The 22,592-nt window shown below is 45.3% G+C and overlaps 1 long non-coding RNA gene across 1 annotated transcript; it reads right to left on the reverse strand.

Annotated features, from left to right (window-relative positions):
- Positions 1-4,307: 4,307 nt before the first annotated feature.
- On the reverse strand, positions 4,308-7,573 carry LOC141021143 (uncharacterized). The gene is made up of 2 exons (XR_012181152.1): positions 4,663-7,573; positions 4,308-4,545 (listed from the first exon to the last, which is right to left on the reverse strand). It is a non-coding gene; the product is annotated as an uncharacterized lncRNA (long non-coding RNA).
- Positions 7,574-22,592: the final 15,019 nt, after the last annotated feature.

Genomic DNA, 22,592 nt, shown 5'->3' on the forward strand with positions numbered 1-22,592 from the left:
CCAGCAAAAACAATCAATGTCCCCAGGTTGAAGCTTGTCCATTTGTCGGTTGTAGCTTCCTCTTCCACCAATTGCAGCTTTTACGGTTGCGCGATCCCAGCCCCCAGCTTCCTGTCTCCGGTTGAAGCTTTTTTGGTCGTCGGTTGTCGCTTTCTCGGTCGCCGATCCTAGCATTTGCCATTGCCAGATGAAGTTTCTCTGTGCGCCGGCTACAGCCCCATGGTCTCTGATTCTATCAAAAAATGACAACAATCATAGCAATTGGTTTTGTGGTTGCAACTCCGCTGCACGCCAATCGCAACAATTGCAACACCCCCACATGACGTGTATGCAAGAATGGATTTGACATAGGAAGACAGTTTCTCTTCTTCCCATTAGAGGTTAGTGCAAAGTAAAAAAAGTTAATGTATACCCTCTGGGCCCATTGACTAATCCAAGGAAACATTCATAGGGATATGAGGATTGTGTCTATGTTAGTCTATGTTAAGTGGTTGGATGATGAATGGCAGGGCAGGGCTCAGAGTGTTATCACCAAGCTTGCCAAAGATATTGCAAGGTTGAACAAGAGAGTGACTGGTCTAGAGGGTACAATTACTCGACCTACGCGCCAAATAGAGATCGCCGTCAAATAGGGTTTTCGTTCTCCTTCTGCGCTGATGATTACCTTCCATCAGAACAGACCCATGTAATTGTGTTGTTGGGCCTGCTCTGCATCAAATCGCTCTAGGCTACTGGTGATCCTTCTCTTATGGGTCGTGAGCCACCTTTTCAAAGAGGATGCATGGATATTCTTTGTTGAATAGTCCCATCTTGCTCTCTCATACCGATTTCCCACCAATTTATATATGTTGACAAATTAATTGAAATATGAACAAGTGGCTTTGGGAATAAACAAACTGAGGATGAGAACAAAAGAGAGACCTTCAATAAATGAGCAGGAGCAAACGGGAGAAATGTGTGTTGTTGTTGTTATCTCATGTTCTCCAAATTGCACAATCATGATTTGTGATGGGGTGTCAGCCGGTAGTTTTACAAAACCAAATTACATAATATTTTGATATTTTTACCGTATTTTTTATGGGGTGTCCTCGCTATTTCTCAAAAGAAACTACCATTTTTTCGCCCATAAGTTATTTTTTGACAATGTAATATTTTTGGGTAGTAAATTTCTTCTAGTGTAGTAAATATAATGTGTATAGATTACATTGTTTGTGTAACAACACCGACTATATTACAAACCCCTCATTCTTAGAGCAGCGATTCGGCGCCTAGACTCATCTACACCTGCATGAAGAAAAAAATTCAAAACAAATAGTTTAAAGATTCAAAAAAATTCTAGTTTTTTTACCTGGTAGATAGTTTTGGTGCGCGAGGTGCGCTCGAAATTTCAGATCATTTGGACATCTAAGTAGGTCTCGGCAGAACAAGCAATTTTGGGGTCTGTAAAAACTTATTGGTCTTGCATTGTTCTGGCCCAATTTGTCTTTTTACTGAGAACTACTCATATGTCCAAATGATGTAAAATTTGGAGCGCATCTGACGCACCAAATTATCTACCATGAAAAAGTTTGGATTTTTTTGAATTTTTTATTTTCATTTGTATTTTTTATCGAATGCAGATGAGCTTGGGTAGAAATGGATATTTGCCTCATTCATCCTTTTTCGCCCGATCGTTGGCCCGTATTGGGCTGGCTCGTGTCTCGTCTTGCTGGATGGCTTCGATTTGCTAGCTAACATCTTTTGTTATAGATAATGTACGTTGACCTCCTATATATATGAAAACTATAAGAAAAAAATGTTGCCATCAATTTATCTTCTACTAGTGAGCACAAGATGTTTGTGGTAATGCTTGAGTGAGTTGCCCTGGCGGCGAGCTGCCAAGTGACCTCTGAATGTGGCGGTGGACAAGGTTGGGATTTTCTATGGTTTGACCTTGTCAAAAAACTTAAGCACAAAATAAGCTCCCCACGAAATTATTTCACGATCTGACCCTTTTCAAAAACGCCAAAAGCCGTGGCGTTGCTGCTCTATTTGGAAACGCCAAGCCAGCCTAAGTTGCTGGCCTGTTCGGAACGCTACATGGCAGGGCAGAAACGCCAGCATCTATGGCGTTGCTGTAAACGACAAGGACTTTGGCGTTGCTACCCCAACTCCAAATGTCATAGGGTGCGGCGTTTCCAACAAGAAGTGCCCATTTGCCACTTATCTATTAAGGAAAGAAACGTTGTGTGGCCCGGCGTATCCATGTGGGGCAGAAACGCCACAAACCGTGGCGTTATCAAAAGGGCCAGATCGCGAAATAAAATCGGAGAGAGTTCATTTTGTGCTAAATTTTCCTGATAAGGTCAAAACAGTGAAAAAGACTGAGAAGGTTATCTTGCGCTAGTGGTGAGCACAAGGTGTTTGTGCTAATGCTTGAGCGAGTTGCCTTGGCGGCGAGTGGCTAGCAAGTGGCCAAGTGACCGCTCAATGTGGTGGTGGACAAGGCCTCGTACATGATCCTACCCTTAATCGATTCATTGTTTTTGCCATTAGCAACCTTTGTTACGTGACACGGCCACTTGACCCAGACAACCCTGGTACATGGTGATTGGCGTTTGCTCTATAACGAACCACGGGCATTGTACAGGGGATGTTGTATGGAGGATGTGCCCAAGGGACACGGAGGGCAGCCCTCACACCCGGCTCAATAGTTTAGTTTAAACATTCCCTTGCGCTGATGGGATTCAATGACAGATGTGCCATGTGATGGTCAAGCTCATCATCTAGAGATTGACTGTTGGAACTAATCTTGTTATTAGTATTAAGCATTTAATATTAGGTCATGTTTAATTTGTTGCGTTGTGTAATAGCCACGTAGAGTTGCATTAGTCAGCCAAGTACAGAGAAAATTGCATGCTCGGCAACATGGCGTAGCGGCCGGATCAGCAGCAGAGAGATAGAGCAAGTGCACGCAAGCAGGTCGGCAAGCCAGGAGATGAGTGGTCGTAGTCATGTATATGTGTATTAGGTGACCAAGTGATCAGTGCATGTGGAGAGATGTGACCTGCATGCACATGTACTATTAGTGTGGTCAGGTCGTACTTAGTGTGAGGCTGCATGCACGCAGTTTGGCCTGGTTGTATGACCGTTGAGGAAGGCAGTACTAGTGTTGAACATGGGCGTGCAAGTAGCTTGTGGTAAGTAAAAATAGGATCAAGTAGGTGCGGCTTGACCGGCGTGTGTGCATGCTAGTGGTTAGTGGGTGCGTGATAGTCGTGTGAGTCCGGCTATTAAAACCATGTATTTGCATCATGTATGTGTGAGAAGGAACAAGAGAAAAGGCAAGTGCGTGTGCCACCAAAAAATGCTCTGCGTGTTCATTATTTTCTTCCACCTTGAGTTTGTGTGCGTGAGTCTACTTCCTCCTCCTGGGCTGTTCCAACATTGACCACGTCTAGATATATTGTGGTCAAGTGGACGCTAGGCACCCATCAACGAGGGCGGAAAGGAGGATAATCGGTGACGCATGGGATGCTACATTAATATAGAGCATGTGCGCCAGCACAGGGTAGCACGAGAGTTTTTTCGGTCATGCTTATTAGGCTAGATGCGTGTGATATATTCTTTTCTCTCATTGCAACGCACGTACATATTTGCTAGTACTAGTATATGTATACGTGCAATGCACGTCAATATCAGGCAAAATATATACATGTTGATATTAGGCAGAAAATTAATTGCACATTAATATTAGGTAGGATGTCAATTACAAGTTAATTATATAATAGTCTATATTTGGTATGTTATTAATTGCGTGCTAAACATGTTGATCGGTTACCATTGGAGGAACATAGATCATTGGATTGACACTGTTTGATGGCTGAGATTTGTTGAATATGCCTTTTTGGGTCTTTTTATATTGACTAGTCAATGTACGTGCAATGCATGTTAATTTGGAAATATATTAAGTGCATGCGGATATTAATTAGGATGTTATTTACGTGTTATTATGTGATTAGCACTATTTTTGGCATGAAATTAACTGCACGCTAAATGTGTTGAGCGCTTGACATTGAAGCAGTCTAGGTCGTTGGATTGACATAATTTGATGGCCAAGATTAATTGGATATGCCCCTTTGGGTCTTTTTATATTGATATATATATAGATGATGTAGATATAGATAGATGATACTAAATATAGTATCACGCGGTACTCACTATCAAAAGGTATTGTAAACCTGCTTCGTGAGTTTCCATTCCAGGAAGGATCGCGTTTATTTAGCATGTCTTAATGTGTTTACATTTTGTATTGTAGCAAAAAGATATAGTAGTAAATTATTGCATTTATTATATCATGAGAAGATACATATTGTTCTTCTTCGTTGCTTGCACATACGAGCTTGTAAGAACATTATTCTGACCCATCCTTGCTACAGCAACAGAATGTCCTTCCAAATTGTTTTACGCAAGAACTCGCTTTTGCCTCGTAACCTTGGCTAGCACATGTATCCTTGCATTTACCATCTGAGCAATTCGGCGTATCATCACAATTCCCTATACGAGCTGTGGAGAATAAAATGTAATGCAACAAAAATAATCAGAACGCCACAATAACTCCAACAAATGGTACAAAAATATAAAACTATATGTGCAAGTAAATAAAAATGTTTATGTGCCTACCTGATGTATCATATGATTGGGCAGTGGTTAAGATGGCCAACAAAGCCACTATGCCTAGTACCCATGTGATTTTGCTTCCAAAAGCCATGGATAAGAGCTACACACTCCTTCTGTTGTATAGTTCTTCCGGTAAAATGTTATAGAACTAGTGATGTCGTTTCTTGTGTTTATATAGAGGGCCACTAAAATTGGTCGCAATCAATGTCTTCCATATTTGTTCTTTCATGATAAATGATTTCTCCCATATCCAAGCACATTATTATTAGGATACATTCATGGCAATAAACTCATTCCTATTTATTCTAGTATGCTGAATATTTTCTCCCAAGATCAGACTCATTGGTTGTTCAAGGTAAATCATTAAAATAGATTGCACGTAACATTGATGTTTTTGGCTTAAATCTTCTACATTATTTTTTGTCAATCATTCCTATGCTAGCTGGAATTAATCAATTCTACTGAGTATTGGTAAATTGTTGATCCAACGATATGTCGAAGAAGTAGGAACGCGACGGAATCATGTAGTGGTCTATCAGGACAACACCACGGGTTATATAGGTTCAGGCCTCCCCGAGGACAATAGCCTTAGTGGCGCGTGTATTGCACTGATATCAAAGAAGGATAACAAGGGCCTTGGAGACTAATCAAGATAGGATCTACAACTAGGCAGGAGATGGGATGTGCCATCACGTCTAACATATCCGAAGTAATGCTTACATGGCTATATGGATGGAATTTTTTACAAGGCTTTTATAATTGGTTTAGTTTCCTTTTCTCATTGTAATATGCATTATGATCCCATTGCATTGATCCCATTATTCCATAGACTATAGCATGCCCATATCATTTTGTTGAGTTTGGTTTGCCTTGTTACCAGATTATTTATAGTTTGGCACAATGTTTGTTTCTATCTATATCATGTAGGGTTTTGCGCCAAAGTTGCAAATTCTTCTATTCCTGTAGAATTCTCTGCACTCGACACACTGTTCTCATATCATTGATCGAGTGGCATCTTCATTTGTACACAAAATATGGTATGTATATGTTGCATGACTGACCGACACACAACATGTAGCATGTCTATTCCTAAGTGGCGAGACATGTGTGACTCAACTCTTGGGTAAAGATGTACACCCTTTGCAAAAGCATTCAATCTGCTCGACTAGCCACTATCCACGGTATTGGGTAAATTAATATGGTTAGCTCTTTTAAGCTGAGCCCCTTGGCAGGGATGTTCTAAAATAGGTTGTGGTTAAGTCACTCAGGGTATTGGTAGGCCGTCATGGGGCACCCGAAAACCACTTGGCAAGGCCATAATTCGAGGCTATAGAAGATTAGGCGAAGCCCTAGTGGTCAATATGTATTTTAGTTCATTGTTAGTTAGTTGCATGCCTGTCATCTTGCAACCAGTTATACATACACTAACTTGTTAATTCTGGAATTTCTGCGTTGTTAGGAAATTTCCTCAGAGGAGAACATGATAACCCATGGTTGTGCGCAAGTGATTTCAATGAGTTGCTCGATGAGAATGATCAATCTGGACTCTGGAGGTGTGCACAGGGAGGAGTACGTGGATGATGGATGGTTTTCGGGAGGTGGTCAATTTCTATCGCTTCACAGATTTTGGCATAACTCGAAAGGACTAAAGGCTAAAGCTAGAACATCTATAGTGACAGATGAGGGCGAATCGTAACTTAGAAGAAGGCCACCTTCAAACTGCTTAAAATCAAGAAATTGTAAGGATGTTGGACTACCGCGTATTTGGGACTACAGGCAGCAGGGAAACAGAAGCTCTTTGAGAACACAATGGTTGCACACATCTAGAGAACCGAGTCTGATCCTTGTGCCTTGCTAGTTGGCATTAGTACATCAGACTGGGATAACGGGGGTGGTCGGCAGAGGCCGTTCAAGTTCGAAAGTGCATGTAGTAGGCATGGAGCGTACCATAGAGGATTATTGGGTGCCGATTAACTAAAATTTGGAGCATGTCTATGAAGCACTTGGTGAGGTTAAAGACATAGTAGATACTACGGAAATGGAGCAAGGAGGAATTTGCTCTGTCAAAAAAAGCTAAAGACTATGTGTGCAATGTTATAAAGAGTGAGAGCTAAATCCCTGTGGAAGGGTGAGGGAGTCCTGGATTAAGGGGTCCTCGGGCGTCCGGCCTGTTAGCTATGGGCCGGACTGATGGGCTGTGAAGATACAAAGACCGAAGACTCTACCCGTGTCCGGATGGGACTCTCCTTGGCGTGGAAGGTAAGCTTGGCGACCAAATATGAAGATTCCTTTCTCTGTAACCGACTTTATGTAACCCTAGATCCCTCCGGTGTCTATATAAACCGGAGGGCTAGGTCCGTAGAGAGGAAGGATAATCATAGTCATACAGACTAGACTTCTAGGTTTTTAGCCATTACGATCTCGCGGTAGATCAACTCTTGTAACACTCATATTCATCAAGATCAATCAAGCAGGAAGTAGGGTATTACCTCCATAGAGAGGGCCCGAACCTGGGTAAACATTGTGTCCCCCGTCTCCTGTTACCATTGACCTTAGACGCACAGTTCGGGACCCCCTACCCGAGATCCGCCGGTTTCGACACCGACATTGGTGCTTTCATTGAGAGTTCCACTGTGCCATCGTCAAAAGGTTTGATGGCTCCTTCGACCATCTACAGCGATGCTGTCTAAGGGGAAGTCTTCCTCCCCGGACAGATCTTCGTATTCGACGGCTTCGCACTGCGGGCCAACTCGCTTGGCCATCTGGAGCAGATCGAAAGCTACGCCCCCGGCCATCAGGTCAGATTTGGAAACTTGAACTTCGTCGCGGATATCCGTGGAGACTTGAGCTTCGACGGATTCGAGACCATGGCAGCCGCTCCCTGCCACCACGATGAACATGATGTAGATCTGTCATCAGACCATACCCAGGAGATAGCACCTATTGCTGCTCTGGCCTTAGATCCGGAGCAGATCGCGCCATCCGAGGATGGGAAGCTCAACCCCGCCATGGAAGCCACAGATTCAGCGGCATTGGAGCCGCACACAGACCTAACTTCAAGTGACATCTATGTCACCAGAACCACGGACTTGTCTCCGGTCACAGGTTCCGAACCATGTGCGTCCGCATACCTCGAGCTTGATCGGACATCTATTGTCGAATTTAGCTCCGCGGACATCTTCCGGCACTCGCCACTAGGCGACGTGCTAAACTCATTAAAAAATCTATCCTTGGCGGGGGACTCACAGCCGAATGATATCCAGTTCGAACTAGAGGCTGATGATGGAGAATTTCGTTTCCCACCCACCGCCCACTTCATAGCCACTGTCGAGGACCTAACCGACATGCTTGATTACGGCTCCGAGGACATCGACGGTATGGACGGCGATGCCGATGAGGAGCAGGGCCAAAACCCGCCGCTTACCGGACGCTGGACGGCCACTTCTTCATACGACATATACATGGTGGATACACCTAAAGAAACTAACGACGATGACAAACCCAGGCGTCAGTGGCGCCGCTCTAAGTCACGTTATGCAAAAAATAGCAATACCAGCACTGGAGTAAACAATACTCCGGACTATGCCGAAGACAATGAAGACCCTGTTGGGGCAATCTCCGAACAGGATGGACGGGAAAACGGGCAAGTTAGCCCTGACGAACAGGCCATACACGACGACTCAGAGGACATTAACTACCTTCCGCTCTCCGAGGATGAGGTGAGCCTCGGCAACGAGGATTTCATCGTGCCTGAGGAACCTCTCGAGCAGGAGCGCTTCAAGCGCCGGCTAATAGCCACTGCAAGGAGCCTGAAAAAGAAGCAGCAGCAGCTTCAAGCTGACCAAGACCTGCTCAACGATAGATGGACGGATGTCCTAGCAGCCGAAGAATACGGCCGCAAGCGCCCAGCCAAAAGCTACCCGAAGCGCAAATTACTACCTCAGTTCGATGACGAGGCGCCAGAGCCCGCACCATCATTGCGCAATGCAGCTGACCGACCACTACGTGGTCGGGATAAAGCAGCAACTCAAGCCGAACAGCAGCCCGCCCTGCCTCATCGTAAAGGCAGAAATAAAACAGCTCGTGGTTATACATACGACCTTCGGCAGGACCTGGACAATAGAGCAGGACATACCAGATCGATCTACAGATCGCGAGGACGTGCCCCGACACGTGACGATGACTATCTATTCGGACGTGACAGGCCTAGTCACACCCAGGCCGAAAACCACAGACGGACTCCATCGGAGCTACGTCGCAATGTGGCCCAATATAGAGGCGCCGCACACCCTCTTTGCTTCACGGACGAAGTAATGGAGCGCGAATTCCCACAGAAGGAAACCCGTGAATATCGAATCATATGATGGAACAACTGACCCCGTGGTATGGATCGAGGATTTCCTTCTCCACATCCATATGGCCCGCGGAGATGACCTTCATGCCATCAAATACCTCCCACTAAAACTCAAAGGGCCATCTCGGCACTGGCTAAACAGTCTGCCTGAAAACTCTATTGGAAGTTGGGAGGATTTGGAAGACGCCTTCCGCGACAACTTCCAAGGTACATATGTCCGGCCACCAGATGCCGATGACTTAAGTCACATCGTCCAGCAGCCCGGAGAGTCAGCCAGGAAGCTCTGGACTAGGTTCTTAGTTAAAAATAACCAAATCGTTGACCATCCGGACGCGGAAGCCCTAGCGGCCTTCAAACACAGCGTCCGGAACGAGTGGCTCGCCCGCCACCTCGGTCAAGAAAAACCAAAATCCATGTGAGCCCTTACCGCTCTGATGACCCGCTTTTGCGCGGGAGAAGACAGCTGGCTAGCTCGTAGAAGCAACAGCGCCAGCGATTCAGGCACTTCCGAAGTCCGAGACGGCAATGGCAAGCCACGACGCAGTAAACACAAACGTCACAATGATAATGAAAGAACGCACGACACAGCAGTCAACGCCGGATTCAGCGGTCCCAAACCCGGTCAACGGAAAAAGCCATTCAAGGTAAACAGAGACGGACCATCCAATTTAGACAAGATATTGGATCGGCCCTGCCAGATCCATGGCAACCCCGATAAACCAGCGAATCACACCAACAGAAGTTGTTGGGTCTTCAAACAGGCCGGCAAGCTCAACGTCGAACACAAGGGGAAGAGGCCGCCCGGTGACAGCGACGACGAAGAGACTCACCAACCAAATACCGGGGGTCAGAAGCAATTTCCCCCCAAAGTAAAAACAGTGAACATGGTATACGTGACACACACATCCATAGGGGAGCATGAGAAGCACTCCCTCCGGACTAAGGATCATACTACGGCCACTTCAGCTGAAGTACAAAGCGGTCTTATTAAACCGCATAATTTGTCGGCCATTAAGCCGCCGGTCTCCATTCAGCAGGACGGACCAATTTCAGAGCTGGACTAGCAGTTCGGCTTCTGCCGTCCGCCCCATACACCTGCGAAATTTGTACCGCGCATACATAACTATGCACTTAAAATACCCTGGACATCGGCGGAAGCACAATACGGACGGGCCTACAAGTACGCTCATAACCTCCTTCCTTTTTTTTCTAAACACTACAGGAATCAGCTAGTTTGTCGTCTGGCGGTAACAGACGGCAAAGAGCGGAATACAGACGGCAAAGAGTTTGCCGTCAGCCGGCTGACGGCAAAGAGGATGGCGACAAAGACTGCTTTGCCGTCAGCTTTTATTCGGGCATACGGCAAAGATTTTGCCGTCATCCAAACTACCTTTGCCGTCCTGCACGTATACCCCAGACGGTAAAGAAAAGCATCGTTGCTATCAGCTAGAATCTGTGCCTTTGCCCTCTGCCTCAAAAATCACTAACGGCAAAGAATGTTTTTATATTAAAAAAAGGAACAAACAGACCACGACAAAAACCACAATATCCATCAACACTTGCTGTTCCAGTACTCCACGGATGAATTTCACAATACAAAATTGTTCCATTTCACAAAATAAATAGATTACACACGAACGGATTACACAGAGTAGATGCAAATGAATTAGTACACGCAAATGAATTACACAGCATACAAGAGGCATATCTCACCAAAAAAATTACAAGAGGGATGGGACTCAAGGCGTCCACCACTGCAACGGAGCTTGCCACGCTCATCCACGAGGTGGTGCGGCACTGCAGCATCAAGGGATGGGGCCGGTGGCTGGTGGGGGCGACGGGATAGGGGCCGGAGGCCGGCAGGGGCAAAGCAGGACGGTGCTGGCTTGGCGGCGCCGGAGGCGGAGAGGAAAGGAGCTGGCGGCCGGTGGGGGCGACCGGGGACGGGGTCGGCGGCCGGCGGGGGACGGGGCCGGAGCCGGCGGCCGACGTGGGCGACGGGGTAGGAGCGCTGAGGTCGGCCGTGGCGGTCGGTGTGCGAGGTGGTGGCCGGTGAGGCTAGGGTAGTCGAGGTGGTGGGGGCGCCGGTGTGGTCTGGATCGAGAGGGAGAGAGAGGTACGAGAGAGAGAGAGAATCGTGGTGGGCAGGTGGGCAGGTGGGGGTGGGGTGGAGGATAAGGTGAGGTCGTGGGGCACGTGGGCCGTTGGGCGTCGGGTGGAGGATAAGGTGGATGTGTGCACCAGATTCTGCCATGTCACGGATCCGCGTGATCGATCCGTGGGCTGTGTTTCTTCTTTGCCGTCTGCATTTATATTACAGACGGCAAAGAGCTCACTTTGCCGTCGGCATTTTATATTACAAACTGTAAAGATCTTTGTCGTCTGTAATATAGAATGCAGACGGCAAAGTGAGCTATTTGCCGTCTGTGTTTTTTTCCGCAGACGGCAAAGTATATTTTGCCATCAGTTTTTCTTTGCCGTCTACTGATGACGGCAAACCCTTTCTTTGCCGTCTGTCCGATGAAAAGCTGACGGCAAAGACGCCCCTTGACTGCAAATTAGCTGTTTCCCGTAGTGAAACTACTCTTTCTTTTTCATTATCCTTTACCACAGGTGGCTCAAAGGCTGGTCATCTCATTGACTCTATCGGAGTCCGGGTTCGTACATTCACCCAAAGGTTATTCCTGTTAAGGAATCCCTTTACCGAGGAAAGGCGGCGCAGACGTGCGACAGGAGGTCCAAAACAACTTTTTGTAGACCGCACTCTCTATTTCGAGCCAGTAAAGTGCCTTTTTCCTCAGCCTTCGACCCCTGGCATGTCAAATAGCCGGGATGGCGGCGTTGTTATCTGTAAAATAACGATTGGCATATCACTCAGGTCCCGTGAACATAATCCGTATTCAGTATTTGCTTTTTTGTAAAAAAACTGAATTTTGCTCCTTTGGTTGTTTCACACACACCTCGGCACAAAATTGCCAGGGGCTCGGTATGGGAACAAATGAGTTGCCGACAAGTCCGAACAGCTTATTAGCTTACTTCGGCGTCGCGAGTTTGGTCTTATATGCATCAGCTCCGAATCATGTCTTGGGTCAATAGTTGGGTTGCCCGGCTCCTGTGCTTGCTACCTTATGTTCCGCTCTATCGGCTAGGGTAGTAAAGGGAGAACTACTGCGATTGTGCTTCCGGTTCATCTGGTCAAGCACCTCAGTAGAGAAAGCCGAAAACTGACTGTCATGATGAGGCGAGAGTTGGTCAACCACTCAATGACTTATCGGAATCTTTGTGGGTGGGAGAGCCTATCGATCCCTTGGCAATGGCCATCTGGAAGAATTACGCTCCAAACAAATGTAGAATTTTCCTCTGGCTGGCAAACAAGAATCGTCTCTTCACCAACGAACGGCGTTTTCACAGAGGCATCACAACTTCTCCGGCTTGCCCTCTCTGTCCGGGGACGGAGTTCGTAAACCACCTGCTTCTGCACTGCCCGGAGCTCACTACTCTGTGGGGAGAACTCTCCTCTCTCACTCCAGGTATACCCGCAGATCTTTGGGATCTTTGGGCCAACGACATGCAGAATAAAATTCGCTCTACAATAATCCTCGCCATCCTTTGGAACATTTGGAAAAGAAGGAATGCAAAAGTCTTCAGGGATGACACTCGACCGGTTCACCTCATCGCTCGTTCTGCCGCTGATGATGTTCTGCTTGGTCTAGCAGATGTAATAATGAGCAAGCGCAAGGTTTGCTGCGCGACTGGGGTACCATGTTGTTTCACCTATCTATGAGATTGTAAACTAAAGCCGGATACCTCTGCTCCTCCTCCCTCCTCTGTTCCTCTGCTGCAAATATTATCTGGTTATTAATGCAAAGGTTCAGGCCGGCGTAAGCCCGCCGTAGCGCCGTCAAAAAAAAAAGTTGATATGCTTGGGAGGAGAGTGGGAGTTAAAACATACCTTCAGTGTTTGGCAGTGCTAAAACAGCCTGGAGCGTGATCTCTGTTTCATTGCAGTAGGAGTAAAGTTGAGGATATATAGCTGTGATGAAGAACTTGATCCTTCCATTTATCACTCTAGAATGCAATGGTATTTCCTATTCCAGAGATACATAGAGCATTTTCTTTGTAGAGTGGCAAAAGTTCTGCACAGATTTTCACCAGAATGATCCAACTGGTTTGTCACTAGGAAGGTGTTGAGAGTAGCATGTTTCCCAGACCTTCTGTACTCTACATAGCTAGCAGCAGGAATTTAGCTGCTGGGAAACAGTATGCACTCAACCTTCTGTTGTTTATGTTTGTTTAGGATTTCACTAAATCATTATATGAAATGGGGGGCCCCCGATAATTTTGGTACTTGTAGGTTACTCTGCTGTTTGTTGTGCATGCAGTGCAAATATATGGTCAAATGAAGTTCCATTTCATTTAGGCAGCTCTTGCTGCTCTCAATTTGTCTAGGTAATTGTTAAACAGCAAGTCGGTCAACCTGCTAGGTTTCAGGTTCTCAAACTGAATCTACTGCATGATGCATGCGCTCTTCTCCAGTTCGATCTCTTGAAAAAGGGCAGAGCAGCCGATCAGAGGAAGATGCTGCAGCAACTAAAGGAGACATATGGCAGAATTTCACAAGTAAACCCTACAACATGGAGACAAATATGGAGCCAAGTTTGTTGGTAATGTATAGTTCGATTGCTCTGTCCGATATGAGTAATCTCATATCTATCATCGGTTCCATCATAGTTTCAATCGTATGCACGTTTTTTCTTTTTTGACAAAGGAAATATATTAATATCACGGAGATACCAATTACACCCGGCCTCTACAACGACGAGATGTCCTAAAGACATTACAGATGCACGCAACCCAAAAACAAAAAGAAGAAGAAAAAACGAAAGATCCCGCTACAGTGATCGATTCGTTGTCACTGCAGCACGAACCACCACCAAGACAACACTCTAAGTCCAAATTCTCCAAAAGCGACACCTCCAAGAAGGAAATAGTGCACAAGCGCCATCGTCGCCCTATCATAGATCTTAGGATTTCACCCAGAAGAAAATCTGCATTCGCAAAATCAGAACTTAGCTAAATCGGAATTTATTTCTTCTTGTTGTTCAATTTCGCATGGCAGGTTCAGTCGGAGCATGAAGATGAAGATGACTAATAGGGCAAGATGCAAAGGATATGTATGTCCATCTGCTGCTAGTTATTCTCTTTTGCGTATTCTTCTTACCTTTTTCTGTACCAAAAATCCAGAACCATTCTCTTCATCTCCATGGTGAATTTTGTTCTTATTTTCTTTCACAAGAATTGGGATTTTAGTTTATCAAGGGCCAAAGAGGATAGGAATATCAACGAGACAAAGAAATTTCATGTTCAACACTTTTTCATTTGAGTCGTCTCATGCAAGAGAAAAAGTGTCGTCAACAATTGCATACTACTTCTTCGAGAAGATATGTCGTTTTTACCAAAAGATGAGAAAAAAACTCAAGGAATATATATCACGTACAATATGTAGAAACCACTGTTATAGCTGCAATCATGCATTCAGATACTCCCTGTAGTGTCCAGGATAGATTAGCACAAGAATGGCATGTTGTTCATTAGCACAAAAAGGACTCGTACATCAAATACCAGATGAGAGGGATGGACTTTAGTTCATCCTAAACTACTTTCCCGGACAGCCAAATGACTGAGGCAACACTGTAGGAATGTGGGCACCCCAGCCTAGGCGGTAACATTGGTGCACTCGGCGGTAAGCCTCGATAGCTGTAGCGGTACAGTCCATCAACTCCGTCCTCGGTGGCAGCAGTCACAGACATTTCTCATCCTTGGTGGCGGCAGCTCCGTTGAGAGGAGGATGGGCACATGTAGAATCCTATGTATGACTCGGCGCGACATGAAGGAAGGCATTAATGGGAGGCGAGACACCAAAGGAGGCATGCCAATGGAGGCGCATGGATAGTGGTGGTTTTCATTGTACGGATGGCGCGTGGTACAACAGGAGCGTCGACCACGACTTTCACCATGACTACAGGGAGTGGAACAGGAGAGATGTAGTGTGACGCTGAATCAAGGAGAGATCAGAGAGGAGATGGGATGTGGTGTCGGATCGGGGAGATATAGGAGACGGGGCGGGAATGCTCAATGGAAAAGGGGGAATGGGAGGTGGGGAGGTGACCCAATAGACCTGGGTGCATGGGGTGGGTACCCATTCGTAACAAAAAACGATGGGAGTTGAAGACGGAAAAAAATAGAAACAAGACGCGCGGGGGGGAGGGGGGTGGCTTTTTTGTGTGTCAAAATCATAAGATCTATTATCGTAGTTCAACGGAAGTACAAAATATCTCAAATATAATAAAAGTTATATCAGGATTCCATAACCACCGACCACTATTTCCGCCAGAACGAGCCGCCGACACGCGGCCGTCGCCGCTCCTCTACCGAAGCCGCCTTGACTTTGTCGATGACAACCGGGAAGTCATCATGCATGTGCCCCTAAGAACCAGCGCCCCGCAGCCGCGGTTGTCTCCATTGAACCCTTGCATAGACCCGACCAAATCTTGTCACAAGACGAGAAACATTGACCTCACCGCCCCAAGAACATGGCATGAATATACGCCGGAGCGTTATCGACTACGTCTAGACGGACGAACTCAAGGAGAACCGGAGCCCGGAAGACAAACCCGAAGAAGCGCAACCATCCGTCTGAGTGTCACGCCTGCAAAGAATAAAAACCCTAACCTAAATACTAATGGGAGCTGAGGCACCGGGATTCTCCTCCCCACCAACGTCGCCAGTCGTTAGGGGAGGAAACAAAAGGACATATATTGATTTCTTTGTTGCAATTGATTATATATGACGTTGGGAAGGCTTGATGAAGCGATCGAGCGAACAAGGTGATAGTGAAAGCTAGATCTTTCTTTGTAAGTAGTAGCGAATTGGTGATGGCCTGGTATGATTGAGGTGAGAGGAAGCGATTAATGTTGTTAATGTGGCTTGCAAAATAAATGTGCCATTAACGTTGTTTCTAAGTCAGTTGTAGTTAGTGTTGTTTTCAAGTCCAATTACAATTAATATGTTGTTTTAAGTATTTTCGGTAATGTGGAGGATACATCATTAGAGCCATGAGGGACATTCGGTAATGTGGTTGAATAGCTTTGATCATATGGATTCACACAAATAATCTTGCTTTTATAGGTATTGGTAGTAGATTGGCTTAGCTTTTGAAATTCCTTCGACGTAGTGTTTCACAAAGGTAAACCAATTTGCTTGAGGCCAGCTCACCCAACAAATGATCATATGCAGAGGAAATTTGAGGCAAGTCAGTACAGATGCCTTATTCTTGTGTCCTACCCAACGAAAAAAATAGCACGCTATTTCGCGGTTATAGCGCGGTTATAGCATATTCGGAAGGGAGACGTTACGTTTTGACAAAATCGGCCGCTACGGCGCTAATCGCGTAATTAGCGCGCTACACACGCTATAACGTTGTAGCGTTTTAACGTTATAACGTGCAGACCATGCAAAACTAAAATAAGCACAGCCCAGCAGGCCCAGCAGGCCCACTCCTTTTATCAGTCTCCCATCTAACTGGCTAACCCTAGTTCTCACATCTCATCCCCTTCCCAGTTCCCAGCCCAGATGAGCGGCGGCGGCGGCGGCAACATCTGGGCGTGAGCGCAGGCGGCGACAACATCTAGTCATCAGCACGGCGGCAACATCTTCACATGAGCAGCGGCGGCATCATCATCTCGCGGCGGCGGCGTCCTCCATGTCGACTCCATCCTATTCCTAGCACAGACGGGCGATGTCAACCGCACCGTCGGCAAGTCAACCACCAGGTAATCAAGCATCCACACCGTCACATACCCACTTTCCCTTGTGCCATCTCCATGCCCTCCCCGTCTCCCGCTATGCCGCCGGCAAGGGCACCACCAGGTGAACGCCGGCAAGAGCACCAACAAAGGGAAGTAGGATTCAGAAGGAGATCCCTGTATATTCAGTTATTCATAGAAAGATGTAGGATCCAGGTGCATATTTACATTTAATTTTTTCTCCATTCTCAAATCAGAACTTGCAATGCTTTCTTAACTCCGGTTTTTACTCTTAATGAAGCTGATTGGTGGTCCAATCATGGGTCAAGTGCACCAAATCTCAGGGTATTGGCGATGCGGATTTTGAGTTTGACATGCAGCTCCTCGGCTTGTGAGAGGAATTTCAGTGTTTTTCAGCAGGTCAGAAAGATGCATGCCATATGTCAACTTGTTTATTGTCTATCCATGTGTTGATTGAAGTAGAAAGATCCTTGACATACGTTTTAGTACTTATAGTAGGACTATTTGGTGCTTGTCAATTGTCATGCTACCTTGAGCATCATGTTTGAATCTTAACCAGTATCATGTTTGAACAACTCATAACCAGAATAGTCTTTTGCTTTTAAGAAGAGGAAGAAGAATGTTAACCAGAATAGTCTTTTGCTTTTAAGAAGTGGAAGAAGAATGTGCTAATTATCAGTTCTTCATTGTCACATTAGAAGGACAACCCGGTATCTTTGTCATACTTTTCTTGCATTGGTTTCGTTGTTTTTTCATACTAAGATATCATTGCTCTAATCCCATCACCTACAGATTCACACAAAAAGACGCAATAGGCTACTTCATGACAAAATGAGAGACCTTGTGTTCATCAAGTTCAACTCCAAACTAAAGCAAAAGAGAGGGATGAAAAACAGGGACCCAATTGAGGACCACACATTTGTAGATGTTGTAGAAGATGAAGGCAATGAGTGGATCACTGGTGTTGTGCCTATTGAAGGAGTGCAAACAGGATTTGAACCTGAAGATGTACAAGTTGTAGAACCAACATTAGAAGGAGAAGTTGCTCCATCAAAAAGAAAGATAGTGTCTCAATCTCGTCCTAGGAAGAAGAAGAAGTTGCTTCCTATTTATCGTGATGATGAGTTGCAATCAGCTGAGTCTTCTTCTGAATCGGAAGATGATGACATGCATTTACCAGTGAGTGATTCTGAATAATCTCATTGTGCTATGTTGTAATGTTGTTGCCTTCGGTGGCTGTTGGTGTAGACTATCTTAAAAGTCTGTGTGTCATTTTGTGTTGTATTGTTGCTGCCCCGGTGGCTGTTGATGTTAGAGACTCTTAAAACTATGGTTGTTGAAGAGACTTACCTTAAAATTGTAGTTGTTGATGTTAAAGACTATGGTTGTTGTTGCCCAGGGTCGCTGTTGATGTTTGTTGATGTTAGAGACTTTTAAAATTGTAGTTGTTGATGTTAGAAACTATTGAAACTGTTTGAGACTTACTACTTTTATGTGCTGGATTTGGCCCTTATGCATATATTGCTTGCTCGTATGAAAAATTTAGTTGCTTAAATACTTTATTTCTAGATATATTTGAATTTTTTTTGCAAACGCTATTCTGAAATATAGCATGCTATTAGCGCGCTATAACTTGTGTAGCATTTAGAGAAGGGCCTCGCTATATTTTGTAGCGCGCTATTTTTTTCGTTGGTCCTACCTAATGCAAACTAGAGGAATATTAACAAGCATTTGCGAGTAATCATAAATCTAGACGAAACAGACTATCCAGCAAATGGAAGAAGAGCCATTTATTTATTGTTCCATACATATTACAAGGTAGTATGAGCACGACGATGTATGATGGAAGGTTTAAAACATGTATGCAAGCAGATCAATCATCAAACTAGACACACTAGAAATAAAACTTGAATTAACGGCGAACGGAATCAGATGCACTCGCATTATTTACTTAGTTTATTCGAGCCAGGATTACATGGCGTGTGGTCTATCCGATGACCGGAGTCCGGGAGACGATTGGCGGGTCGCCAGCGTAGCACCAGACGAGGACGCGGTTATATTCGATATTTGGCGGCTCCAGTTCACCCTCGGCCCATATAAAGGCAAACACGTCCGGCCGCTCCGTCTCGATAACTCTAATGGCTTCACCGGCAGGCACCCCCACCAGTTCCGGCCACGCCGACTTGTTTGAATGCAGTTCCCTCGGCATGTCTTTCCCTGATAATACGATTACTGAGGATTAATAATCAAGCATACATAGAAAATAATTGAACAACGCATGCAGTCATCATGCATGGATGATCAGAGAGAGAGAGAGAGAGAGAGAGATTCCATGGGTGATTAGTCATCAGGGTTCATTAGCAAATTAACCTGCAGATGAGAGGAAGAAGTCGAGCCAAGAACTGCTTGTACTGCAATTGCTCTATCTCTTGTGATTATTGCATGCGCTTACGATTATAGGCCTAGTGCCCTCTGTATTTATATATGTACCTCCACAAAAAATGCATTGCATGTCGTGTCGATGACAACAATGCATATATAATGCTGCATCGCGTCAACCGCCCTTCGCCTACATGATTTGTACTTGCAATACGCTGCCGATGATGCCAGCAACCAATAGCATCTTTGACCAGGATGCACTGATGTATTGTCTGATATCATCAGTTTCTAAACACATGATCCCATGTTTGCTTCATATTCCCTTCGTTCCAAAATATAAGGTGTATTGCTTTGTTAAAAGTCAAACTTGTGCCTGTTTGACTATGTTTTTAGATTTAAAAAAGTATTAATATCTCCTCCTTCAAAGAAAGAAAGCTAGGGTTTCTGCCTCTCGCCGGCGCCGCCGCAGGTCTGCCTCGTCTCCGGTGGCCCTAGGGCCATGGAGGGGCGGTGGATCCTGCCAAGGGCCGGCGGGAGGGCTCCGTTTTCAGTCGTTTTTTTCCTGTCTTGTTAGGGTTTGTGTCCTGCTCAGGATGGCGAGACGGTGGCGGCTCCCTGAAGATGGAATAAAGGTCTCCCCGCCTAGCCCCCGTTCCGGCGGTGCATCTAGCATCGTTGGTAGGCGTGTGGAGGTGTGTCTCCGGCGGATCTATCTTTGGTGGATTTTCTCGGATCTCGTCGTTGTTCGTCTACATTCGTGTGTCTTCGGGTTGAATCCTTCCAACCTACGTTATTCTTCATCGGCGGCGGTTACTGTTCTGGTGCGCTGGTCCTATGGGGCCTTAGCACGACGACTTCCCGACTGTCTGCTATAACAAGTTGTGCCCGACTCCGGCAATGGAGGGGTGATGACGGCGGCACGCCTTCGGCTCGCTTCAGTGCTTGTAGTCATCGCTAGGTGGTCTGCGGATCTGGATGAATTTTTTATTTCTGGTGTTCGTTGTACTGCCATGATTGAAGATGAATAGATTGGAAGTTTTTCTGCAAAAAAAAGTATTAATATCTATAATACCAAATTTGCATCATTGGATCCATTACGAAAACTTATTTCATATTTGTTTTTTTTCATTGCAGATGTTAATATTTCATTCAATAATCCTGTTCTAAAACATTTGCATGACTTCCAGAGAAATTTATGCACCTTATATTCCAGAACGGATGGCGTATATATTGTCTTCTAGATTTCCAATTATAGAAATGATATGGCATCAAAACTACCACTATGTCAGACTAGAAATTGTGGATAGATGTACACATCTGTTTTAGAAACTCATAGCCCATATCCAAAAATATAAGGCCGGTCGCATCCCACGCCATACGATGCGATATCTGCTAGCCATTGATATGCCCCGCTTGACAAGCTGCAACGCATCGTCGTCGATACCCACCATGGGCACGCGTGAGGCTACCGAGCTCGAAGCACCGCCGCACTACCATCTCGCCGCCGCTCGCCACCCTTGCAAAACCTCCTTCCCGCATTCGAAAACATCGCTCCATGGAGCTTGCATCACCGGCTCTCGCTGGTTCCAACACGAATCCTTGCCCGCAACTGCAGTCTCCTCGTTCTCGCCGAGAACCTTGCAGCTGTCGCAGCATCCACCCCGTCGTTGTGCTTATACACGCTGCAGTAGACGGTCCCAGCAAAATCTTTTGCAAGTCGCAGCAAAACTCAATGACGATCCCGGCAAAAATGTTTGCCTGTCATAGCAAAATAGCTGTTGTAGGTCCCAGCAAAAACAATCAATGTCCCCAGGTTGAAGCTTGTCCATTTGTCGGTTGTAGCTTCCTCTTCCACCAATTGCAGCTTTTACGGTTGCGCGATCCCAGCCCCCAGCTTCCTGTCTCCGGTTGAAGCTTTTTTGGTCGTCGGTTGTCGCTTTCTCGGTCGCCGATCCTAGCATTTGCCATTGCCAGATGAAGTTTCTCTGTGCGCCGGCTACAGCCCCATGGTCTCTGATTCTATCAAAAAATGACAACAATCATAGCAATTGGTTTTGTGGTTGCAACTCCGCTGCACGCCAATCGCAACAATTGCAACACCCCCACATGACGTGTATGCAAGAATGGATTTGACATAGGAAGACAGTTTCTCTTCTTCCCATTAGAGGTTAGTGCAAAGTAAAAAAAGTTAATGTATACCCTCTGGGCCCATTGACTAATCCAAGGAAACATTCATAGGGATATGAGGATTGTGTCTATGTTAGTCTATGTTAAGTGGTTGGATGATGAATGGCAGGGCAGGGCTCAGAGTGTTATCACCAAGCTTGCCAAAGATATTGCAAGGTTGAACAAGAGAGTGACTGGTCTAGAGGGTACAATTACTCGACCTACGCGCCAAATAGAGATCGCCGTCAAATAGGGTTTTCGTTCTCCTTCTGCGCTGATGATTACCTTCCATCAGAACAGACCCATGTAATTGTGTTGTTGGGCCTGCTCTGCATCAAATCGCTCTAGGCTACTGGTGATCCTTCTCTTATGGGTCGTGAGCCACCTTTTCAAAGAGGATGCATGGATATTCTTTGTTGAATAGTCCCATCTTGCTCTCTCATACCGATTTCCCACCAATTTATATATGTTGACAAATTAATTGAAATATGAACAAGTGGCTTTGGGAATAAACAAACTGAGGATGAGAACAAAAGAGAGACCTTCAATAAATGAGCAGGAGCAAACGGGAGAAATGTGTGTTGTTGTTGTTATCTCATGTTCTCCAAATTGCACAATCATGATTTGTGATGGGGTGTCAGCCGGTAGTTTTACAAAACCAAATTACATAATATTTTGATATTTTTACCGTATTTTTTATGGGGTGTCCTCGCTATTTCTCAAAAGAAACTACCATTTTTTCGCCCATAAGTTATTTTTTGACAATGTAATATTTTTGGGTAGTAAATTTCTTCTAGTGTAGTAAATATAATGTGTATAGATTACATTGTTTGTGTAACAACACCGACTATATTACAAACCCCTCATTCTTAGAGCAGCGATTCGGCGCCCAGACTCATCTACACCTGCATGAAGAAAAAAATTCAAAACAAATAGTTTAAAGATTCAAAAAAATTCTAGTTTTTTTACCTGGTAGATAGTTTTGGTGCGCGAGGTGCGCTCGAAATTTCAGATCATTTGGACATCTAAGTAGGTCTCGGCAGAACAAGCAATTTTGGGGTCTGTAAAAACTTATTGGTCTTGCATTGTTCTGGCCCAATTTGTCTTTTTACTGAGAACTACTCATATGTCCAAATGATGTAAAATTTGGAGCGCATCTGACGCACCAAATTATCTACCATGAAAAAGTTTGGATTTTTTTGAATTTT

This window comes from Aegilops tauschii, chromosome 4 (assembly GCF_002575655.3).
Source record: "Aegilops tauschii subsp. strangulata cultivar AL8/78 chromosome 4, Aet v6.0, whole genome shotgun sequence".
Lineage (NCBI taxonomy): Eukaryota > Viridiplantae > Streptophyta > Magnoliopsida > Poales > Poaceae > Aegilops > Aegilops tauschii.